This window comes from Nannobrachium achirus, assembly GCF_963921795.1.
Source record: "Nannobrachium achirus genome assembly, chromosome: 16".
Lineage (NCBI taxonomy): Eukaryota > Metazoa > Chordata > Actinopteri > Myctophiformes > Myctophidae > Nannobrachium > Nannobrachium achirus.
The window spans coordinates 16,732,000-16,754,245 of NC_137823.1; positions in this window are offsets into that span (position 1 = coordinate 16,732,000).

Genomic DNA, 22,246 nt, shown 5'->3' on the forward strand with positions numbered 1-22,246 from the left:
AAACAGCTTGGTGAAATCAGTGCGCTCCTGCGTGTTAGTGATGTGTCGTTCATGAGTGATTCGTTCATAAGATTCGAATCATTAGCGTGACTCGTGAACGATTCGTTCAAATCCCTGAAATGGGTCGTTCACACTTTCGTTCACACCCCCGCCCCTCCCCCTAAAAGCCCCGGCCGGCAGACAGGACGCGACGGCGGGCTGTACTCGCGATGTAATAAAAACGCTCCCGCGATTGTGTTTTTCACGGGACAATCACGCTATGAACGAATCATTTGAACGAATCTTTTGAACGGATCTTTACCGTGAACGTGAACGAAATGATCCGATCACTGAAATGAACGGGATTGCCCATCACTACTGCGTGTGTGTGTGTGTGTGTGTGTGCCTTCCTCTGTGTGTGTGAACTTCGTTTGAATCGTTTCAACTGCTGCACGGATTGGATATTCGTTAGACCCACCCCACCCCCACCCCCACCCCACGCGCTCATTGGACAGCCGAAAATAAAAACCGATTCATGTACTAAGCTCCAGACCAGAGAAAGAGTCCACTCTGAGAGTGGGCGGGGTCTCTTGTCTGGAAGCAGGCTAGGTCAAAGACTCTTTCTCGCCCAAACAAGTACAGTCAAGCCACGTTACCTTTGCCAGCTAGAGACACGCTTTGTTCATCACGAAGAGGTTAGTGCACAGTTCAAAGAAAGTCATAAAGGAACTGACTAGTGCTACTACCATCATGCATTCAAGAGACATTAAGACCAGTGACATTTGTTCAAAGCAAGTAAAGAGAAAAATCGCATTATGCAAATGAACAAAGGACATTCATTCATAGTTTGTTTATTGGTCTTTAAAGTGTTGCATAATGTCTAAGGTCTTAAATTAAATGCAAGGTTAAATCGACATTTCATTGGACTATGGTTTAAAGTGTATGGTGTATAAGTTTAAAGTGTATGGTGTATAAGTTAAGTTGTGTGGGTTAAAGTAAAGATGTCAAAAGTAAACTCGAGCAAGTGAGTAAGGACATTAAGTTAAGAACCCGCACAAATAAGGCACCTAGTAAGGCACCTACAAAAGTTAAATAACCAGTCCAAGATGGAAATTAAAGAGTTTAAAGAAAGTTTGCAAACCGAAAATGTAAAGGGTTTGTTATCCAAGTTTGATTGCATTTATGATTCATGGAAAAGTCAAGCAAAGGGAACCAAAAAGTGTGTTGTTAACCGGGCCCCACTTGAAAATTTGAAAGCACGTATAAAGGCTGTTGAAAAAGACCTAGAAGAATTAAATTGCATTTACAATGCACATTGTGAAATTGCAACATGTGAGCTGCAATGCAGGCTTGACAAATGTAAGAAAGTCACAAAGTATATTGTACAGACTGCTCAGGTCCACATTGAGGGGATGGATGAGGATTCTGAGTGGCCTGAGGAGTAGGAAGCTGCAGCCATACTGGCAGTGCTGAGGAGGGTGGCAGAGCAGGAGCAGCAACAAAGGGAGCTGGAGCAGATGAAGGCAGAGTGCCTTGCCAGAGAACACGCAATGGAGCAGATCCGAGAAGACATTAAGCGTTTGGACTCAAAATTCAATATGGCCCACAAGCTCAACTAGAATTGAGCTTGGCTGCAAAAGGCACCACAACCCTGGTTCAGCCCAAAGGCACCGATGCTTCTGCCTCTCTCAAGATGAACAAGACAGCAAAAGAGGTGAAGCCTGTTGTTAAGAAAGCAGTTAAAGTGAAGAAGCCTGCTGCACACAAGCAACCTGCAGCAGCTAAGAAGCCCAAGAAGGTGGCAGCAAAGAAGCCTGCAGCCACAAAGAAATCACCCAAGAAAGCAAAGAAGCCTGCAGCCACAAAGAAAGCACCCAAGAAAGCCAAGAAGCCTACTGACAAGAAAGTAGCAGCTAAAAGCCACGAGTTATCCCAAAGCTCCAAGAAGGATCAGGGCCATGAAATAAGGAACTGGAGAGGAAAGGAGGAAAGGGCAAACTTTAAGGAACGCAGGAAAAGAGGGCTCTTAAAAGATACTAATGTGAGTGGCAAAAACAGTCGACCGCCTGACTAAAGACATGCTGTGAAAACTGTTGCTTATTTGTGTTAGACTCCAAGGTCTCAAAGAAGTAAAAGGGTCAAAGTGTTGTGCCACAATATTGGCGTCTATTGAATTATGTATTTGAATGGTTGTATACTGAAGAGTTACTGATTACAGAAGTTTATGGGTTTCAATGACATGTGAATTTAAAGTATTTCAAGGTTCTCACTTTTCAATGTCTTAAGAGTTCAAGGTAATTTGAAATCCCCAATCCCAGAAGTGATTTGGTGGGGAGTGTAGCTGCAGCCTTAACAGCTATTTTGTCATTATTTGTTATTTTCTATGTTTGTTAAATGTTAGTTATTCTGCTCAAAGTGAGGTGCCGGAAGTGGCCCTTTTACGTGTATTCCGGCCAGGTTTGCCATATGCTGTGCCGGTGAATGGCTCCCTAGAGGCTCAGTGTGTTCGCACATGTCCGTGCGGACGGACGTGTGTTTGTAAGCAGCGTGGTGTTGACAAGTTCATGTACTCTTTGGGCATTTTGTCCTCATTGCCTTCATTGTCGTGGATGCAGCCAGTGAGGTAAATGGATTGTTTGTATTTGTATTATTATTTCCTTTATGTTTGAGTTACATGTTGTGCTTATGTTCTATTATTTATGTTCTTGTATTGTTTATGCTTTATTTACAGTTTTACGTTGGTTTTGGACACATGCAAGTGTGCTTTAATAAACCACCAGTCAACAGAACAACCTGACTCGTTTTTAAGCAGTGAAGGCAGTGAAACCCAGCCTTACGCATCTTATTCATGTTAACTCCATTCAGCGAAGCCTGTCACCCGCAAGCCTTAATTAAATGGGAGAACCACCCATTTTAAACATTGAACTATGTCATACCTTGGAGTTGTTATATGGAAATAAGAAAAATGTCCCCGCCCCTGCTGTGTTGCATAGAACTGGAGGTTTGGTTTTGGGGTTTGGCTTGCAAAGTAGACTTTGAAACTAAATATTAACACACTGATGTAGCCTAGTTCCAGACCCTGAATCGTTAGCCACACCCCTTTAATTTTTTTGTTTGGGCGATGAAGTGAAACGAAATGTCAATTCAGGCTGAGTGTCAGGCTAACACTGATGACTAATGTTGTGACATCTAAGGAATCTCAGTAAAATTTCACCAGAGCATGACGTGTACGGTGTTTCAACTGGAGTAGTGCTTTACTACTATGGTTTCGCTATTTCCGGCTACCCCCACTGACGCAAACCTGACAGCATCGCCGGACTATTTATTTATTTCTTCTAACACAGTTCTACCATGACATCACCGTCGTCACGTGATGTTGAAAAAGTAAATGGGATTTAGAAGAGTAGGTTCTCAGGTAGGCCTCTATGACATTTTGTATAAACACGGTTCTATTGTGAAAATAGCCGATCTACAAGCTCACAACGCTTCCCAACGCGAGGTGTTGTGAGCATGTAGATGGCTATTTTCACAATTTCTGCCTCTAATATGTGACAATTTGGCCAATGTTTAATTTGTCATTTTAGAGGTAGGCCTATTAAAAAGTCCTTAAATTGTCCCTTGTGCATATTAAGTTTCCAGCGTTATGAGCCATAATGAGGAATAGTAACACATGAAATGAGTTGAAAATAGTTTTATTCTTCCGTGCTCTCTTCACACAACACTGCTGTATCTTCCGCTGCTATTTACCAAGTGGGCGCGCAATACAAAGAGCGCATACAATATACGTCATCAAGACAAGACGTCATCAAACAAGGCACTGGTCACAGAGCACTACATACAGAATATATATTATAGAAATAACAATGGATGAGAACACACATTTATCCCAACACCTCCACTTGTTCTCATCATAACAAACCAAATAAGCAAAGTACCTTTTTTTTTTTTTTTTTTTTTTTTTTTTTTTTTTAATTCCCAAAGAACCAACTCTTGAACTTGATTATTCTGACCTTTGCTACTGGCTTGGTTAGAATATCTGCAGCCATTTCTTCTGTTGGACAGTATACCAGATCTATTTTACCTTCACTGAGAGTGGTACGGATGAAATGATATTTCACATCAATGTGTTTTGACCTCTGCCTGTTTACAGGGTTCTTACTCAATGCAATGGCACCCTGATTGTCTCCATACATTTTGGTGCCACTGTAAACTCTGTTATCCATACCACTTAATAGTTGACTCAGATACAAGCTTTCCTGAGTTGTGGCTGCTAGGCCCATGTACTCGGCCTCACAAGTTGACAATGCCACCGTAGCCTGTTTCTTTGATTTCCATGAAATGGCAGGGCCTCGTTTTGTCAGGCTAAAACAGTACCCTGTAGTGCTGCGTCTATCCTCCACTGAGGATGCCCAGTCAGAATCACTAAATGCTATCAAGTTCAGGTTCTCATCACTTTTCTTAAAGCATAACTCGTAGTCAATGGTACCTTTTAGGTATCTCAAAACGTGTTTAGCAGCCACCATGTTATCTGCTTTTGGATTTGCCAACGTTTGTGACAGTTTACTGACAATCCAGCTAATATCTGGTCTGGTACAAGTCATGGCATAAATCCATTTCCCCCCCACTACATTTCTATCCACAGGTAAGGAGGTCAGGTCAAATGTGTCATTTTCTTTAAGTGAGTTAACCTCTTCCTTCATAGCGCGTTGCCATTCGGGCGCCTCTGGTGACAGCAGGGCTTCTCTATAGGTCTGGGGAACTCCGCATACCGCCCTGTAACAATAATCAACACTTGCATTTGTCACATCTTTATTGTCAAGGTCTGATATGTAATCCTGCAAGTATTTTGGGGCTCTTTTCGATTCTCTTTTTGGATAGCGTTGGTTTTGGTTATGACTAGATTTTGGATCTGCACTGTCTTTGTTCTCCTGATGAGTTACAGTTTCTGTAATTTCACCATTTTGTGACCCATCTGCCTGTTCATCATTTTCTTCTAGGCTTTGATTTTCTGTGCTTTCTTCCATTTGATGCAACTCTGCCTCAGCCTCAGTCGCATTTTCAGGCTTTCTGTTTTTGTATTCCTGGCCTTCTGTCTCATAGTCATCAGTTTGAGTTTGTTCTTCCACACTATTATTTTTGATAAACTTCACCAGCCTATGTTTTGACACCTTTTCTGTGTGTGGATTGTAGACCAGATAGGCTGGACTGTTCTTACTGTACCCCACAAATATCCCTTTCTCACAACGGGAATCTAATTTCTGGTGGTCATGTTTGTATGCATAACAATCAGATCCAAAAACCCACATTTTTGCAAGATTTGGTTTTCTTCCTGTTAACATGAAGTATGGCGTATTCTTAACTCTGTCATTGTAACATCTGTTACGAATATGAGCTGCACTCTGAACAGCATAAGGCCATAAAGCTTTTGGCAATCCCTTTGCTAATAAAAGACACCTTCCCATTTCAAAAAGTGTCCTCCACTGTCTCTCCGCAGTACCATTTTGGTGTGGAGAATAGGGACATGATGTCTCATGCCTTATACCTCTGTCTCTTAAAAGGGACTGGAAAGCGTCACCTGTGTATTCGCCACCATTATCCGATCTGATGCATTTAACAGAACCGAAAGGGGCGCTGTCTGATAGGAACTGTTTTGTGGCCAGTGTTGCATCACTTTTATTTTTAATGAAATACACAGCCACTGCCCCAGAGAAATCATCTGTAAATGAAATGGCATATTTATGCCCATCTTGACCAGTTGGGTCAATGGGGCCTGCCAAGTCAGTATGTACCAACTCCAGTGGTGCTTTAGCTTTAGCATCCAGTTTCTTATTTATGTTATTAGTAAATTTTCCCTCAGTGCAGACATTGCAGTCTAGTCTAGTGTTGCCTGTAATTTTCATACCTTCCACCACATCTGGTAATTTTAACACATCATCAACATTACAGTGTCCCAAAATTTCATGCCACGTTTTGACATCACAAGTTAGGTTCACTTTGTCACTAGACAATATATCATTCACTGAATCATCAACCCTGTGTTCGTGGTTAATTACCGTTTTCACGTAGTACAGTCTCTCCTGTTCCTCAATGCGAAAAACTGTCCCATCGTTGGTTCTCAGCTCGTTCTGTCCCTTCTGGAAGGTCACCTTGCCCCCATCAGCTGCTACAGCCTCCACTGAAATGATGCTCTGCGGGTAGGATGGTATGAACAAGGCCTTCTTCAGTGTGACCACAACGTCTCTTCCCTCGATGTCCTGAAGTGTCACCTCTGCGTCGCCTCGTTCCAAAGCCACGTTGTTCCTCCTGGTTCCGTCCGCAAGCTCCATGAAGTGTAGATTTGGATTGAATGTCCTGTCGAATCTCTTGAAGTTGTTTTTGACTGTTATGATGTGTGATGTTGCTCCACAGTCTACCATTAGACCATTTTTCTTAATGTTGTCTGGGAGTGTCTTTTGACTTGCCTTGAACACAAACGTTTCTTCTTCCTTGTGGGAGTTTCTGCCCTCTGCAGCTTGTTTTGCCTCATCCTTGCTTATTTGTTTTCTTCTACATGTCTCATCGCTGTGTGTAGAGCTCTTGTGGTAATTGCACCATTTATTTGGCTGCTGTGCCTGTGCTCCCTTTTGGGAACAGTCCCTCACAAGATGTCCTCGGTTTCCGCAGCCATAGCAGGTTACAGATGACATATTCACCTTCATCACATTGTCCGTTTTAGTTTTGTTGTCGAACTTTTCTGTCTCTTCGTAGCTCCTCAGTTTGCTTTTGAAATCGGCAAACGTCAACTCTTCACTACTCTGTGTAGCATGAATGACAAATGGCTTGTATGGTTCTGGGAGCCCTTTCAGGATCATTGCTATTATCAGCCCATCACTAATTGTTTCTTTAGCATTTCGTAGTGCTGTTATCGTCTTTTCAGCACGGATTATGTAGTCTGTCACTGTTTCTTCATTTTCTTTTCTTAGCGACGTCAGCTCTGTATACAGTGCAATAATTCTGGGCTTACCCGGACTGGCGTAGTGGCGCCGTAGTATTTTAAGGGCTTTTCTGCCGTCATCTGTCGCTTCTCTCATTACCAAGGACAGGCTTCTGTCGTCGAGGTATTGGATCAGTTCTGCGTAGCATTCTTCATTCATTTCTGTGTCCTGATCATCTCGATCGGCGTCGGAAAGGATCGTGTCCTTTAATCCTTGCATTCTCATGTGTCCAAGGAACTTTACCTCCCATAGTTCGTAGTTGTCTTCGTTTCCATCAAAAACTAATCTTTGCCACCTTCCTCCATGCTCACGCCTGCTGGGCCCATAACCTATTAAGTTTCCAGCGTTATGAGCCATAATGAGGAATAGTAACACATGAAATGAGTTGAAAATAGTTTTATTCTTCCGTGCTCTCTTCACACAACACTGCTGTATCTTCCGCTGCTATTTACCAAGTGGGCGCGCAATACAAAGAGCGCATACAATATACGTCATCAAGACAAGACGTCATCAAACAAGGCACTGGTCACAGAGCACTACATACAGAATATATATTATAGAAATAACAATGGATGAGAACACACATTTATCCCAACAGTGCAGGTACCTAATTCTATAGTCTATACACTTAAATTTACTGTTGAGTGAGAAAACAATGTTATATAAATTATATATATACACACACACACACACACACACACACACACACACACACACACACACACACACACACACACACACACACACACCGGTTTAGAATAGAATTCCAATAAACTATGAGTTTCTGGGAAACCCTAACCTCGCCTACCAGGCTTTCTAGGGAAACCTAACCTCGCATCACCGGGCTTTCCGCTGGGGGAAACCCAAACCCCCTCCCTCTGTTTACTCCCCGCCCCCGCATGCTTCTGATTGGCAATGGCATGTGGGTGACGTAATCAGCGTCTGCTGCTGCGTACGAACGTCATGACGTTGTAGTAGCCTGGGCTGGCTTCCAATTTCGGGCTTTTGATCCGGTCGGGAGCGGAAGATCTCCTACGTTTTTCTGTAGTCCAAAACGGACTACACTTTGGCCGGAAACAACGACCGGAAACAGTTTTAACCCGTACTTGCGCATGCGCTAACTACATGGCTAACGACTTGCGCATGCGCTAACTGAGTTGAAACTGTTTCCGGTCGTTGTTTCCGGCCAAAGTGTAGTCCGTTTTGGACTACAGAAAAACGTAGGAGATCTTCCGCTCCCGACCGGATCAAACGGCCCGTTTAGTAAACGAAGACCAGGCTTTCCTGGTGATGCGAGGTTAACGTTGTAGTAATGGCGGCGCCCTCCTGCGGCAGCAGCAACAACACAAGCAGCATGAACAACATGCTGCAGTTTATGAAACTCATTGGACAGCTCAAAGTAAGACTCTTCAGCTGCATAACACTCAACATACTTATTGATAGAATATTCACGTTAACTCGGTCAGACCAGAGGCTCTGGGTCAGACCAAGTACAGATTAACCTCGCGTCACCAGGCTTTCTAAGTGCAGATAGAGTGGCTTGGATCTAGCTCTGGTCCATAGCGTTAGAAGGAGATAAAAAAAAAAGACAGTTTCGCTTCTCGCCAAAACAAAAGACGGCTTTGGGGAGTTGAAAGCCTACTTTCCTTAGTGGCAACACTGAGCCCCCCACCTCACGTCTAAAAAACACATTTTGGCCAGAAAAGAAAATATTTCACTGGAGGGGGAAAATCGGGTCAAGCAATGGATTTGTTTCCCCTTTACATATCTACTACTGCATAGTACTGTGTTCTATTTGTCTGTCATTCAATGTTATATGAGATACTTTAATGGTTTCCTGTGGAAATAAGCTTAGTCTTTTCTAGGATCTCCTTTTAGTAGACCTTGTACCATGCAGTGAACTGTACCGTCATGAAACTGTACCTTTTCCTATGCAAACTTATAATAAACTCTTCAATCAATCAATCAATCAATCAAAAAAACATTTCTATTGACAAGATCTGTAGAGGGCGCTGTGGAGTAGGTGAAATATTTTCTTTTCTGCCTAAAAATTGTATTTTAGACGTGAGTGTTCCCACCAAGAAAAGTAGGCTTTCACCTGCACCTCCCAAAAATGTGTGTTTGTGTGTAAAATCGTTTTGAGAAAAAAAATATTTTCTGTCCCAAAGCGACTGCAAATAATTGCTGCTATTAATTCCAAAGAGCTTTATATACTGTATACAACATGTACATAACGCCAAAATGTGACATAGCTCTGTTTACACAATGCTGTACCCCCTCCAACTGTATACGATATGTTCCCCTTTTTCAACTGTTCTTATTATATTTTGACACTTGCTTTCACAATGAAAACGTATGTTTTCTCATGCCAATTTGTATTAGAAGTTTGCATAGGAAAAAAGGTACAGTTCACTGGTACAAGGTCAACTAAAAGGATAAGCTCAGGAAAGCAAAGGCTTGTTTCAATCTCTTTTTAAAACTCACATAACATTGAATGACCGACCGAAAGCTCATTTGAATTTAATTTAATTGTGTGTGTGTGTGTGTGTGGGTGTGTGTGTGTGTGTGTGTGTGTGTGTGTGTGTGTGTGTGTGTGTGTGTGTGTCTTTATGACAGAGGGTCCCGCGGACCGGCTGGGTGTACAGGAAGGTGAAGGAACCAGAGAGTGTCTCAGATCACATGTACAGGATGGCTCTGATGGCTCTGACCATCACTGACCCCACAGTGGACAAGGACAGGCAAGGATGCTGGCTCACTCTTACAACAAGGGTTCATATTTTAGATCAGGGGTCTTCAACAGGGTGTCCTCAGAGTTAATACAGTGGGTCCTCCAAATTTTTTGTTCTCCTTTTTTTATATGAACCACTTGAACCCTAGTGTCCATATTCTGAGAACTTTAGCCTAAAAATAGCAGATCTGAGCTTTAGATCTGCTATTTTTTGGTGTCGAAGGGAAAAAGAGCAGACTAAGATGAGTGTTAAAATGTTTTCATTTACTGCTTTCTAACGTTTTAGCGATTTTAACGATTTTGATTCCAGTGGTTGGGGACATGCATACAAGTGGCTAAATATGTCTTTTTACACACAATAAGCCCATTCCCAAGATGCACCGCAATCCTTTCATGGGCAGATGTGACTTATGGGGGCTAGTAGTGTTACTGTAAATAGTAATAAAGAAAACGGTGGCTTATTGTATCTAAAAATACATCATTAGCCACCTGTACACAGTAAATGAAAATATTTAAACACTCAAAATGTATTTTATCTAATTACAATCTAAAATGTGAACCCTTCTTGTAAATGTAATAATAAATAATTAATAGAGCATCAAAGTCTATCTAAAACTTGTCTCCAAATAGTTTTTTGAAACTTCTTTATTCTCCTCCCAGGAGATAAGACTGAAGTCAAAATATGGACCAAACACTTTATAGTATTTAGTATATGATGTGATGTTGAAAAAGTGAATGGGGGTTTGTTAAATAAAAACAATAATGTTAGTAACAATAACGTGGTGTTCTCCTCCAGGTGCATAAAGATGGCTCTGGTTCATGACATGGCAGAGTGTATCGTAGGAGACATCGCTCCGTCAGACAACGTCAGCAAAGCAGAGAAACACAGGCGGGAGCAGGTACGCTAACCTCCTGTGTAGTTGTTATTAGTCCATTCAGATGAAACCAACGGACAGACGTAATCACTTTCACTTTGACTCAGATTGTTCAAAAGTAGTGAAAGTAGCAGATTTCCATGGAGTTCTGCTAACCAGTTTCACTTTCAAAATGGTTGAAAAGTAGTGAAAAATAGCAGATGTACAGATCACAGCCTGCCACTGCGAAGTGTTATGAGTTTCTGCTTTTATGTGACACACTATGATGAATTGAGGGTTTTCCAGACGGTACCGCCTCCTAGTAATTCATTTTCAATGGGAGGCGGGCGGCTGTTTTGGCCGCGCAGAGAAGTTTAGGGGCGGTGTGGCGAGCGGTCGCGGTCCCGTGAAATCCCCGCGAGCGTGCTCGTTTGTGCATGCGCACGCGGGCGGCGAGAGATGGATTGTGGTCATCTTTGTGAAATACCACAAGGCGTATACTCGCTGAGCGAGTGTGTTTGTGTCTCACCGCGGCGCGGTCCCCGCTGATCCTTGCGGGAGCCCCTGCAGCAACCGTGCTGTAACCCTCTTTAGGCCGGGTATTAATTTCTGAAAAACATTTAAAGGAGTAGTTCACCCCCAAAATGACTTTTCTTCTATTGATTACTCACGCCATGGAGACTTGAGTTCAATAGTAGTTTTTGTTTTTTGTGATAGCACTAAATGTACCATTGATTCCGGATGGGGACCCAAATCCATTCGGGTCCCCATCTGTAATCAATGGGGGTAAATTTACTATAATGACAATTTTGTCTTAGGAATGCAACAAATACAAAAAAAAAAACATTATTGAACTCAAGTCTCCATGGCGTGTGTAATCAATAGAAGAACAGTCATTGTGGGGGTGAACTACTCCTTTAAAAACGATTAAAAGTTGAATTACAAGTTTTCTGTCCCAAATCAACAAAATAAGGTCCTAATAACCTCTCTTCTCTTCTCTTCTCTTCTCTTCTCTTCTCTTCTCCTCAGGAAGCGATGACACATCTAACAGGTCTGCTGCAGGATGGACTTAAGCAGGAGCTTTATGGACTATGGGAGGTGTGTGTGTGTGTGTGTGTGTGTGTGTGTGTGTGTGTGTGTGTGTGTGTGTGTGTGTGTGTGTGTGTGTGTGTGTGTGTGTGTGTGTGTGTGTGTGTGTGTGTGTGTGTGTGCGTGCGTGCGTGCGCTGCTTGCAGTCATCTTGTTTATTGTTCCTCAGCAGCACTATACAGATCCATCTCATAAAATTACAATATCGTGTAAAAAAAAAAGCATTGCAGATGCCATAGTGTCATAACTGACTGCGGAAACTCCCCTCTGGAATTCAAGCAACTCTGACTTCAGAAGGTTGATATTTCTCTGTTATAAATCCTTGTTTTGAGTAGTCTCATGTAATATTGTAATATTTTGAAATATGGACTTTTGATATGCATGAGCTGTATGCCATAACAATTCAAATAAGTTTTCAACAAAAAAGGTTTGGAATAATTCGCTGAATTTGCAATCTATCTAGAATATATGAAAGTTTCAAGAAATATATAAAAGTTTCAAGAAAATGTACTTTTACACAATATTCAATTTTCTTTAGGTGGATCTGTATAACACTTGACTCATGTACATAGCCGATCTACAAGCACACAACGCCTCGCGATGCGATCTTTTGGTTGGAGCACCTGTGTTGCTCTGTTAGATCTGTAAAAAGACCCTATAACAAACTTGAAGACGGAGAGTGAATAGACCGAATTTGTGCCGTTTTGCGACAGCTTGTACAGCTTCAGTTCACCTTGGTGTAGAATAGTTCGTACTATTATTCTCTGGAAATCTACTGGAGGGATGGATCACCATTCTAACTCATTGGGTGATTTGATGACTCTGGTGGAGAATGCAGTCTAACACGTCTGTCCAAAATCTATGAACTGGGTTACGTGACTGTGAACACATGACATAATGTTTCACATACTTTTCATACTCATGGAATGATTCAGTGACCCCTTGTATCCAGCAGATGGGGGTGTTGTCTTCCTGGAATGTTTCATCACAGGATGAAGACGACTCACTCAAAATAACTGAAGTTAATGGGACAAGTGCAAGTGGGAGAAAAGCATCGCAGGATGCTTTCTTTACAGTGCACTAATCAGTGGTTCTCAAACATCTTTGGCTCAGGGCACCCCTGTCAATAACCTTTTCATCCATGACACCTCTGAATTACATTGTTACTGTTATTTTACAGTACCTTATAATTTATGTCAAATATGTAAAACCTTCCTCCTAAGATAATGTCACGAAGAAAACTATCTGATTATCTATCTGATCCGTTTTCTTACTTTTTTATAATTTTCTAAAATATAATAATGTAACTTTTAATAATTTATAATCACCCACTATGAGAAACCCTGAACTCATGCACTAAGCATCACGGTCATCGAATGACTTTCCAATCCCTGTTTCTTAATGACTTTCACATGAATGCAAATGCTTTAGTCACTGTTCTTGGAAACTGAAGCTCCTGTCATCCGTGCCATGTAATGACCCCTCTTTAATGGTCACTTAGATATCGATGTCATCTGGGCCTTCTCATCATTTGTATTCGTGCCACGGTGCATAATAGAATTCCAATTGCCTTCATTATGCTTCTCACCTCATTTATTTTGGGTTTTCTTTTAATTTATTACCCGCCCGTATATAAATTATTGATATTAATATATCTAAAACCAGATTCCATGTGTTTCCATATGCCAGTTTATGCGTACATGCTTTAACAGTGTTTCCTGGCAATTTTCTTTCTCTCTCTGAATATTCATAAATAGTTAGTATTCTAATGTACCTTATTTAGGGCTAGGCAAACAACTAACATTGAATCAATATGTAGAACCAATAACTGACTTAATAATGAAGCACTTTTCTATCCTTATATATCAACAAATTGACACCAAAACGTGTAAAAAAAAAAGTAAAACAAAAAAAGACTAAAACGATTTCTCATCACCCACTTCCTTGTACAATGCACACAAATAGTAAAAATAGCAGAACTACAAGCTCGCAGTGCTTCGCATCGTGAGCTTGTAGATCTGCTCTTTTGACTTTTATTTTTTATTTTTTTATAGTTCATTAATCTGAATCGAGGCAAAGGTTTGAAGTAATGGTGATGGTGATGAGACTGAAGTCACACGGACGGATTGAGTAAACTCTCGTCTCTCTCTGTAGGAGTATGAGAACCAGAGCAGCCCAGAGGCCAGGCTGGTGAAACAGTTTGACCTTCTGGAGATGATCCTCCAAGCCCACGAGTACGAGCAGATAGAGGGAGCGCCTGGGAGACTGCAGGAGTTCTTTGATTCCACCAACGGTGAGGCGTGTCTCTCTGCCGTATCTGTCCCGTTCTGAACACTAGCCGTTCTGTCCCTGTCACCATCATCTTTTCTTTTCTGTTTGTCCTTCTCATTCTTTTTCTCTCTGTTAAAAACCTTGTGCGTTCCTTTCTGTATCTCTAGTCTCGCAGAGCCGTTACAGCAATGGTGGATCATGGAAGCAAAGAATATCCATATGTATAATAATGAATTAAATCACTTGCGGCCAAAACCAACTTGCAGTTGATTTGTAATTTGTTTTGGTGTGCTCAGAGACGAGAATGGCCGATTGCAATTTGGCAAATAACATTTGCCATTGGGTTCCAAACACCACTCTGTATAGTTACAAACTTTGAATCCTCATAGTGGGTGTTGATGAAGCCTGCACGCTGGATAAAACACATGACCTGTAGTGTTTGCGTCCCCTCGTTGACACAACTCTTTCTAGAAGTCAAGATGAATAAGAGATCCCCGCTTACCAATGCGTCTGCTGACATCTAAATCATTGTAGCAGCGAGAACAGATGCTAACAAATGCCTGCTTTTTAAATGCCTGGGGCGACAGTGGCTCAGGGGTAGAGTTGCCGTCTTAGAACACGGAGGGTTCCTGAAGTGTTCCCTGTTCGATCCCAGGCTCCCCCAGAGTTAGTGTCGAAGTATCCTTGAACAGGACTCTGAACCCCTAGTTGCTCCCGGTGAGCAGGTCGGTGCCTTGCATGGTTTCCTCTGCCATCAGTGTATGTGTGTGTGAACGGGTGAATGCAATGCACAATCTCTGTAAAGCGCCTTGGATAAAGGCGTTATATAAATGCACCATTTACCATTTACCTGCTACTTGGAAAATGACACCACCAGCCCGATATAAAGGGTCGTCCTAAAGACGTTTATAGTGTTTATTTTTGAATTGTTTCCACACAATTTTCGCATCTACATTACATTTACCTATGTCAACAGATAATGTTTTTTTTTGTCATTTCTGAAAATATTTTAAAACATGTCGCCAGGTTGAAAATTGTTGTTGACTTGTGATGATATTTTCTGTGCTGTTCTTAGGTCGCTTCCAGCACCCAGACGTGGTCCAGCTGGTCAGCTGTCTGAACCAGGAGAGGACAGAGCACATGAGCAGAGCAGACGACGCAAAGCATTCTGGGAACGTGGAGCCCGCCAGTACCAACACGGAGTACACAGAACCACCACACACTGACTGACTTCTCTGCCAAATATAAAAAGGCTTTATGGGAAGATGCCTACCTTAATGTGAGTATAATAGCCTATAGTGCCAACGGTGACGTAATGGACCGTTTGTCAGCCTTCTGATTGGTCCCTGAGACTCCCTGACTGGCCAACCAGAAAAAATCATTCACTATTTGCTATCGGGGGTGGAGTTATGCAGTGGGAGAACGTTGCTTCAGGCTTTCAACTCGGTGCGCTCTGCGAGGCACGGCGAGCGTGCAGTACGGCGCCGCGAGCTGATAGCGATTTCGATCATTATAATGAATAAGCTTCAACAAACTAGTTAACATGGACCTTATCAATGTAATTAAGAGTTTCGATTGGGTACATATATTTTAAATGGGCAGAATTACGAAAGCCAGCCTATTATGTGAGTAGAACTATAGGCTCGCGGTCATCTTCCTACCCAAGATGCACTGCGCTTTCTAAGGCTATTTCTCTCCTCTGTCTGATCCAGAGGATTAAACTAATTAAAACATATATTTTCGGGGGAAAACTACTGTTTTGCTATGTAACTACTGTACTTTTTTTCTTCCCTTTTTATTAATATCACGTAGATGTGTTTTTTTTGCCTTCAACATATTTTTTTCTCCAAAATGATGATTGAAAAATAGGGGTCGTATTATAATCGGAGTCGTAAAATATTCGGGCTCATACGGTATTAAGTGCTATTATTATAGTTTAGCTGACATTGACATTTTCATATAGGGGTTCCGGGATCCACAGGCTAATGAGTCACCCCATCTCACCTCCTCCAGTGAGGAAGAGGAAGAGGAGGAGCCGGAGGAAGATGAGGAGCCGACTCCTTCTGGTAATCCTACTCTGTTACATATTGTAGATTGTAATTAAAGAAAAGAAAAAGTGAGTGTTAAAATGTTTGCATTTGCTTTGTTCTATTGTTTTATCGCGTTTACTGTGCTAAAATGTGTGGCATGCGTACCCATGGGGGCATGCGTACAAGTAGCTAAATATGCCTTTTTAGACACACTAAGCCAGCAGTTTCTTTATTGCTATTTACAGTAACACTACTAGCCCGCATAAGTCACATCGAACCATGAGGGGTTGCGTTGTATCTTGGGAATCTTGGGCCTATCCTGTGTAAAATGACATATTCAGCCACTTGTACGCATGCCCCCAAACACTGAAATAAGAATCTCTAAAACAATCAAATTTGTCCTTTAAAGAGAACATTTTTCTTTATAAGGAGCCAGGAGTTCAGGTGTGTTACTACATTAAATGTGCTTTTGAGCAGGATAAACTAGATTATAAGTTCTTGTTAGGACGTGTGGTATAGGTTTCCAAAGAAGATTTAATATTCTAAAGGCTGGTATATGCTATTGGTTAAAACAAGAAAAAAGCTTTAGCATATTCAATAAATATGAAATCATGTGAATGATTGTATGTGGATTTCTATAATTACCATAATAACAATACGTTAACATAATTGATGTTTTGGGGTTTCATGGCTCTACATCATTGTTATACAGTATCTATTTTGTGACACAAGTAAGGCCATAATGAATGAATAATGTACAATGGCGGCATACACAAATAGTAAAAATAGCCGAACTGCAAGCTCACAACGCTTTGCATCGCGAGATTCGCGACACGTTGTGAGCTTGTAGATCTGATCTTTTAACTTTATATGTTTTTTATAGCTCATTAATCTGAATCGAGGCAAAGGTTTGAAGTGATGGTGATGAGACTGAAGTCACACGGACAGATTGAGTAAACTCTTGTCTCTCTGTAGGAGTATGAGAACCAGAGCAGTCCAGAGGCCAGGCTGGTGAAACAGTTTAAACTCTTGTCTCTCCGTAGGAGTATGAGAACCAGAGCAGCCCAGAGGCCAGGCTGGTGAAACAGTTTGACCTTCTGGAGATGATCCTCCAAGCCCACGAGTACGAGCAGATAGAGGGAGCGCCTGGGAGACTGCAGGAGTTCTTTGATTCCACCAACGGTGAGGCGTGTGTCTCTCTGCCGTATCTGTCCCGTTCTGAACACTAGCTGTTCTGTCCCTGTCACCATCATCTTTTCTCTTCTGTTTGTCCTTCTCATTCTTTTTCTCTCTGTTAAAAACCTTGTGCGTTCCTTTCTGTATCTCTAGTCTCGCAGAGCCGTTACAGCAATGGTGGATCATGGAAGCAAAGAATATCCATATGTATAATAATGAATTAAATCACTTGCGGCCAAAACCAACTTGCAGTTGATTTGTAATTTGTTTTGGTGTGCTCAGAGACGAAAATGTCCGATTTCAATTTGGCAAATAACATTTGCCATTGGGTTCCAAACACCACTCTGTATAGTTACACACTTTGAATCCTCATAGTGGGTGTTGATTAAGCCTGCACGCTACATAAACCACATGACCTGTAGTGTTTGCGTCCCCTCATTGACTCAACTCTTTCTAGAAGTCAATGGCTCTGTGAGATGAATAAGAGATCCCCGCTTACCAATGCGTCTGCTGACATCTAAAGTCATTGTAGCAGCGAGAACAGATGCTAACAAATGCCTGCTTTTTAAATGCCTGGGGCGGCAGTGGCTCAGGGGTAGAGTTGCCGTCTTAGAACACGGAGGGTTCCTGAAGTGTTCCCAGTTCGATCCCAGGCTCCCCCAGAGTTAGTGTCGAAGTATCCTTGAGCAGGACTCTGAACCCCTAGTTGCTCCCGGTGAGCAGGTCGGTGCCTTGCATGGTTTCCTCTGCCATCAGTGTATGTGTGTGTGAATGGGTGAATGCAATGCACAATCTCTGTAAAGCGCCTTGGATAAAGGCGTTATATAAATGCACCATTTACCATTTACCTGCTACTTTGAAAATGACACCACCAGCCCGATATAAAGGGTCGTCCTAAAGACGTTTGTAGTGTTTATTTTTGAATTGTTTCCACACAATTTTCGCATCTACATTACATTTACCTATGTCAACAGATAATGTTTTTTTTTTGTCATTTCTGAAAATATTTTAAAACATGTCGCCAGGTTGAAAATTGTTGTTGACTTGTGATGATATTTTCTGTGCTGTTCTTAGGTCGCTTCCAGCACCCAGACGTGGTCCAGCTGGTCAGCTGTCTGAACCAGGAGAGGACAGAGCACATGAGCAGAGCAGACGGCGTAAAGCATTCTGGGAACGTGGAGCCCGCCAGTACCAACACGGAGTCCACAGAACCACCACACACTGACAGACACAGCTCCTCCTGACTGACACACACACACACACACAATCCGTCAAAAAACATCAACTTTGGGCACTTGGTGACAAGTTTTTGATTTTTGGTATGGTGTTAGGTATGGTTATAGACAATTGTACAAGTCCCTCTGATCCGAGTCCAAGTCGAGTCACAAGTCATCTGGTCCAAGTCTCAAGCAAGTCTCAAGTTGTTCTGTTGTGGGCAAGTCAAGTCAAGTCGAGTCACAAGGTTGTCAAGTCAAGTCGAGTCGAGTCACAAGGTTGTCATGTCAAGTCGCGTCGAGTCGAGTCACAAGGTTGTCAAGTCAAGTCAAGTCACAAGGTTGTCAAGTTGAGTAAATGATACCTCTGTGACCATAACTATTAAGTAATTAACATTCAGTAGGAAAAAAACAGTAGCCTAACACTAAGCCTACCCTCTGACCATAATACTCTATCATGGCAGAGGTTCTCAAACTTTTAAATTCCGAGGTCTCTCTCCCCTAGAACCAAATGGATTTGGTTGTACACTGTCAGTACAGACCTGTAAGGGTCAATTTAGACCCCTGGCTGGTATATCCTCTGAAAAAAAAAATAGACTACAAAACTGCTACAGGCCTATTGCTTTAAAAACAAAAACAAACAAGACACAATAATCTTAACGTGCATGCTTTGTTTTGTACTACTAGTACTGTATTTTAAAGTCATTTCTCATCAGGCACAAATTTAGCTGCCTACTCCACAACACGTGCATCATTTGTTTTGCTGGCATGGGGTCCCATTCATGACCGCAAGTAACCCCAAGTTACACCAAATGTCGTTACCCGTCGTAAACTATAGAATGACTACGCAACCACCACAGGCTGGCAACACATTTCTGGTCGGTCACATCTGTCTGTGTAACATTACGGGCCATGCGAAAAGCTCCCAAGAATAACAGTGGAGTGGAAAACTTGTCGGAGGCTAAATGAAAAGGAATAAAGCTTTTGCGTGGGAGTTATTTAGTGAAGTTCTTAACCCTGCTGACGACTGGATGGGATGTATGTTATGAAAAGTGAGAAAGTGTTGGAAGACGGAGGCTTGCTACCATGATGGATAATTGGATAATTATTTATGCAGTCACAGATCAACGTTCGTGACAGTGGTGAGTGACATTGTTGTCTTATTAATGTTCAAAACACGATCGACCGACAGTATATCACCAACACACACATGCACACGCGCACACACACTTAGTTCTAATGTTATCTTCTTATGTTTGGTTTTACTTGTCTTCATGCGCAGTCTTCAAGTGGCGAATAAAGTTTGATGTGGTTCCCTCTTTGTCTTTGATTTTAGCGTTGCATATCTTGCATGAGTGTTCCTCTGTTTACCATCGGAGTGGAAGTTTTTATATGCAAACTGCACGGAACTGTAGCAGCAGAACTGGCAGTGGCTGCATCAGGCTGGGGTGCAGCAGTAGCCATTCATGCTGTGTGTGTGTGTGTGTGTGTGTGTGTGTGTGTCTGGTGCTTGTGCTCTCGCTTACATGCCTGTCTCCAATCAATCAAATCAATCAATCAATAAAAGTGTGAACCTAGCGTGGCGTTCACGACTGCTTTGGTGAGTGGCGTAGCGGCAAGTCGTCCGAGTCAGCGTGTCTCAAGTCGAGTCGAGTCGGGAGTCATTGTCTTCCAAGTCAAGTCGAGTCTCAAGTTTTTGTCCTTATGTCCGATCAAGTCGCAAGTCGTCAAAAATATGACTCGGGTCCGAGTCAAGTCGAGTCATCATGACTCGAGTCCAATTGTCACTTATAAGGTTTACAAAAACCATCGCAAACAAATTGGGCTCGCCCCCTAGTGGTCTGTTTGCGATGAATCAAATATTCGATACATCAGTATATGGTTGAAACCCCAAATAATTGATAAAAGAGATTTTTCAATGGATTCTGTTACTATTGGGTATGATAAACAACATACTAAAAAATCTGGAAAAAATAACTACCGGAAAGGCACCATTTTCAAGATGGCGTCCACGATGGCTGCCGGGAGCTGAAAATGCATATAAACTGGGTTTTAATTTGTAAAAATTCATAATAAATCTGCACTTGGTGAAGAGTTTTTGATTTTTGGTATGGTGTTAGGTATGGGTATACGGTTTTCAAAAACCATCGCAAACAAGTTGGTCTCGCCCCCTAGTGGTCTGTTTGCAATGGATGCAATAGTAGATCTGTCAGTATATGGTTGAAACCCCAAATAATTGTTAAAAGAGATTTTTCAACGGATTCTGTTACTATTGGGTATGATAAACAACATACTAAAAGATCTGGAAAAAATAACTACCGGAAAGGCACCATTTTCAAGATTGTGTCCACGATGGCTGCCGGGAGCTGAAAATGCATATAAACTGGGTTTAAATGTGTAAAAATTCATAATAAATCTGCACTTGGTGAAGAGTTTTTGATTTTTGGTATGGTGTTAGGTATGGGTATACGGTTTTCAAAAACCATCGCAAACAAGTTGGTCTCGCCCCCTAGTGGTCTGTTTGCAATGAATGCAATAGTAGATCTGTCAGTATATGGTTGAAACCCCAAATAATTGATAAAAGAGATTTTTCAATGGATTATGTTACTATTTAGTCCCCCCAGGAATCCGCGAAAACGGAAATTTTCGCGGAACTCGCGACCACCCGCGGATTTCTCGGCCATTCGAGGACTTTTCTGACGGCCGCGGAATAACAGTCGCGAGTGGCAGCAGAGCGGCGGGAGTAGTCATTACTACTATTATAAAACGATTTGTACATGGTTTGATCAGTGGCAACCTCATACAGAGCCTGGGGGAATAGCTTAGCTTCCCTCCTGCTAGTTGCACTGACGTTGTATTGGTCCGGTCCCACATTCGTTCCTGACAGAAACTGTGTCCTGAACTATAGTTCCTCTATGCCTCTATGGTCCTGGCAATAACAATGCTAATGCAGAAGAGAATAAATAAATATTACACCCATACTAGGTAGTAGGTAGGCTATCCTCTACAATGTGGTTACTATGGGCATGGTTTGGATGACAATATAGTCTTTGCAACAGAAAGTAATTATTAAGAACAATAGCAATTAAAAATAATAGATTTTATATTAGATTTTTATTCTCAAAAATGATTATTCGATTATTCTAACCACTAATTACAATTAATTGTAGCTATTTCATGAAGGGTTTTACTTGATTATTAGAACTATATAATTTTTAGCTTGATAACTGGTCATTTTAGGTTGTTTTTTAATGTCCACGGAATCAAGAAATGTTCTCCGCAGAATTCCGCAGAATCAGGATTGTTCTCCGCGGAATAAAGATTTTTTCTCCGCGGATTCCTGGGGGGACTAACTATTGGGTATGATAAACAACATACTAAAAGTTTAGGAAAAAATAACTACCGGAAAGCCATCATTTTCAAGATGGCGTCCACGATGGCTGCCGGGAGCTGAAAATGCATATGAACTGGTTTTTAATGTGTAAAAATTCATAATAAATCTTCACTTGGTGAAGAGTTTTTGATTTTTGGTATGTGTTAGGTATGGGTATACGGTTTTCAAAAACCATCGCAAACAAGTTGGTCTCGCCCCCGGGTGGTCTGTTTGCAATGAATACAATAGTAGATCTGTCAGTATATGGTTGAAACCCAAAATAATTGATAAAAGACATTTTTCAATGGATTCTGTTACTATTGGGTATGATAAACAACATCAAACATATAATTTTCGGAATGTCTGTCTGAGTGAGTGTCTGTCTGTCTGTCTGTCTGTCTGTCTGAGTGTCTGTCTGTCTGAGTGTCTGTCTGTCTGAGTGTCTGTCACAGCGTTTCTCCTCAGTGGCTGGAGCAATTGATCTGAAATCGCATCACCATTAGCATATGAACACACCTGACATAACTGTGAAGCCTGTTTGTCACTTTCACAAATCAT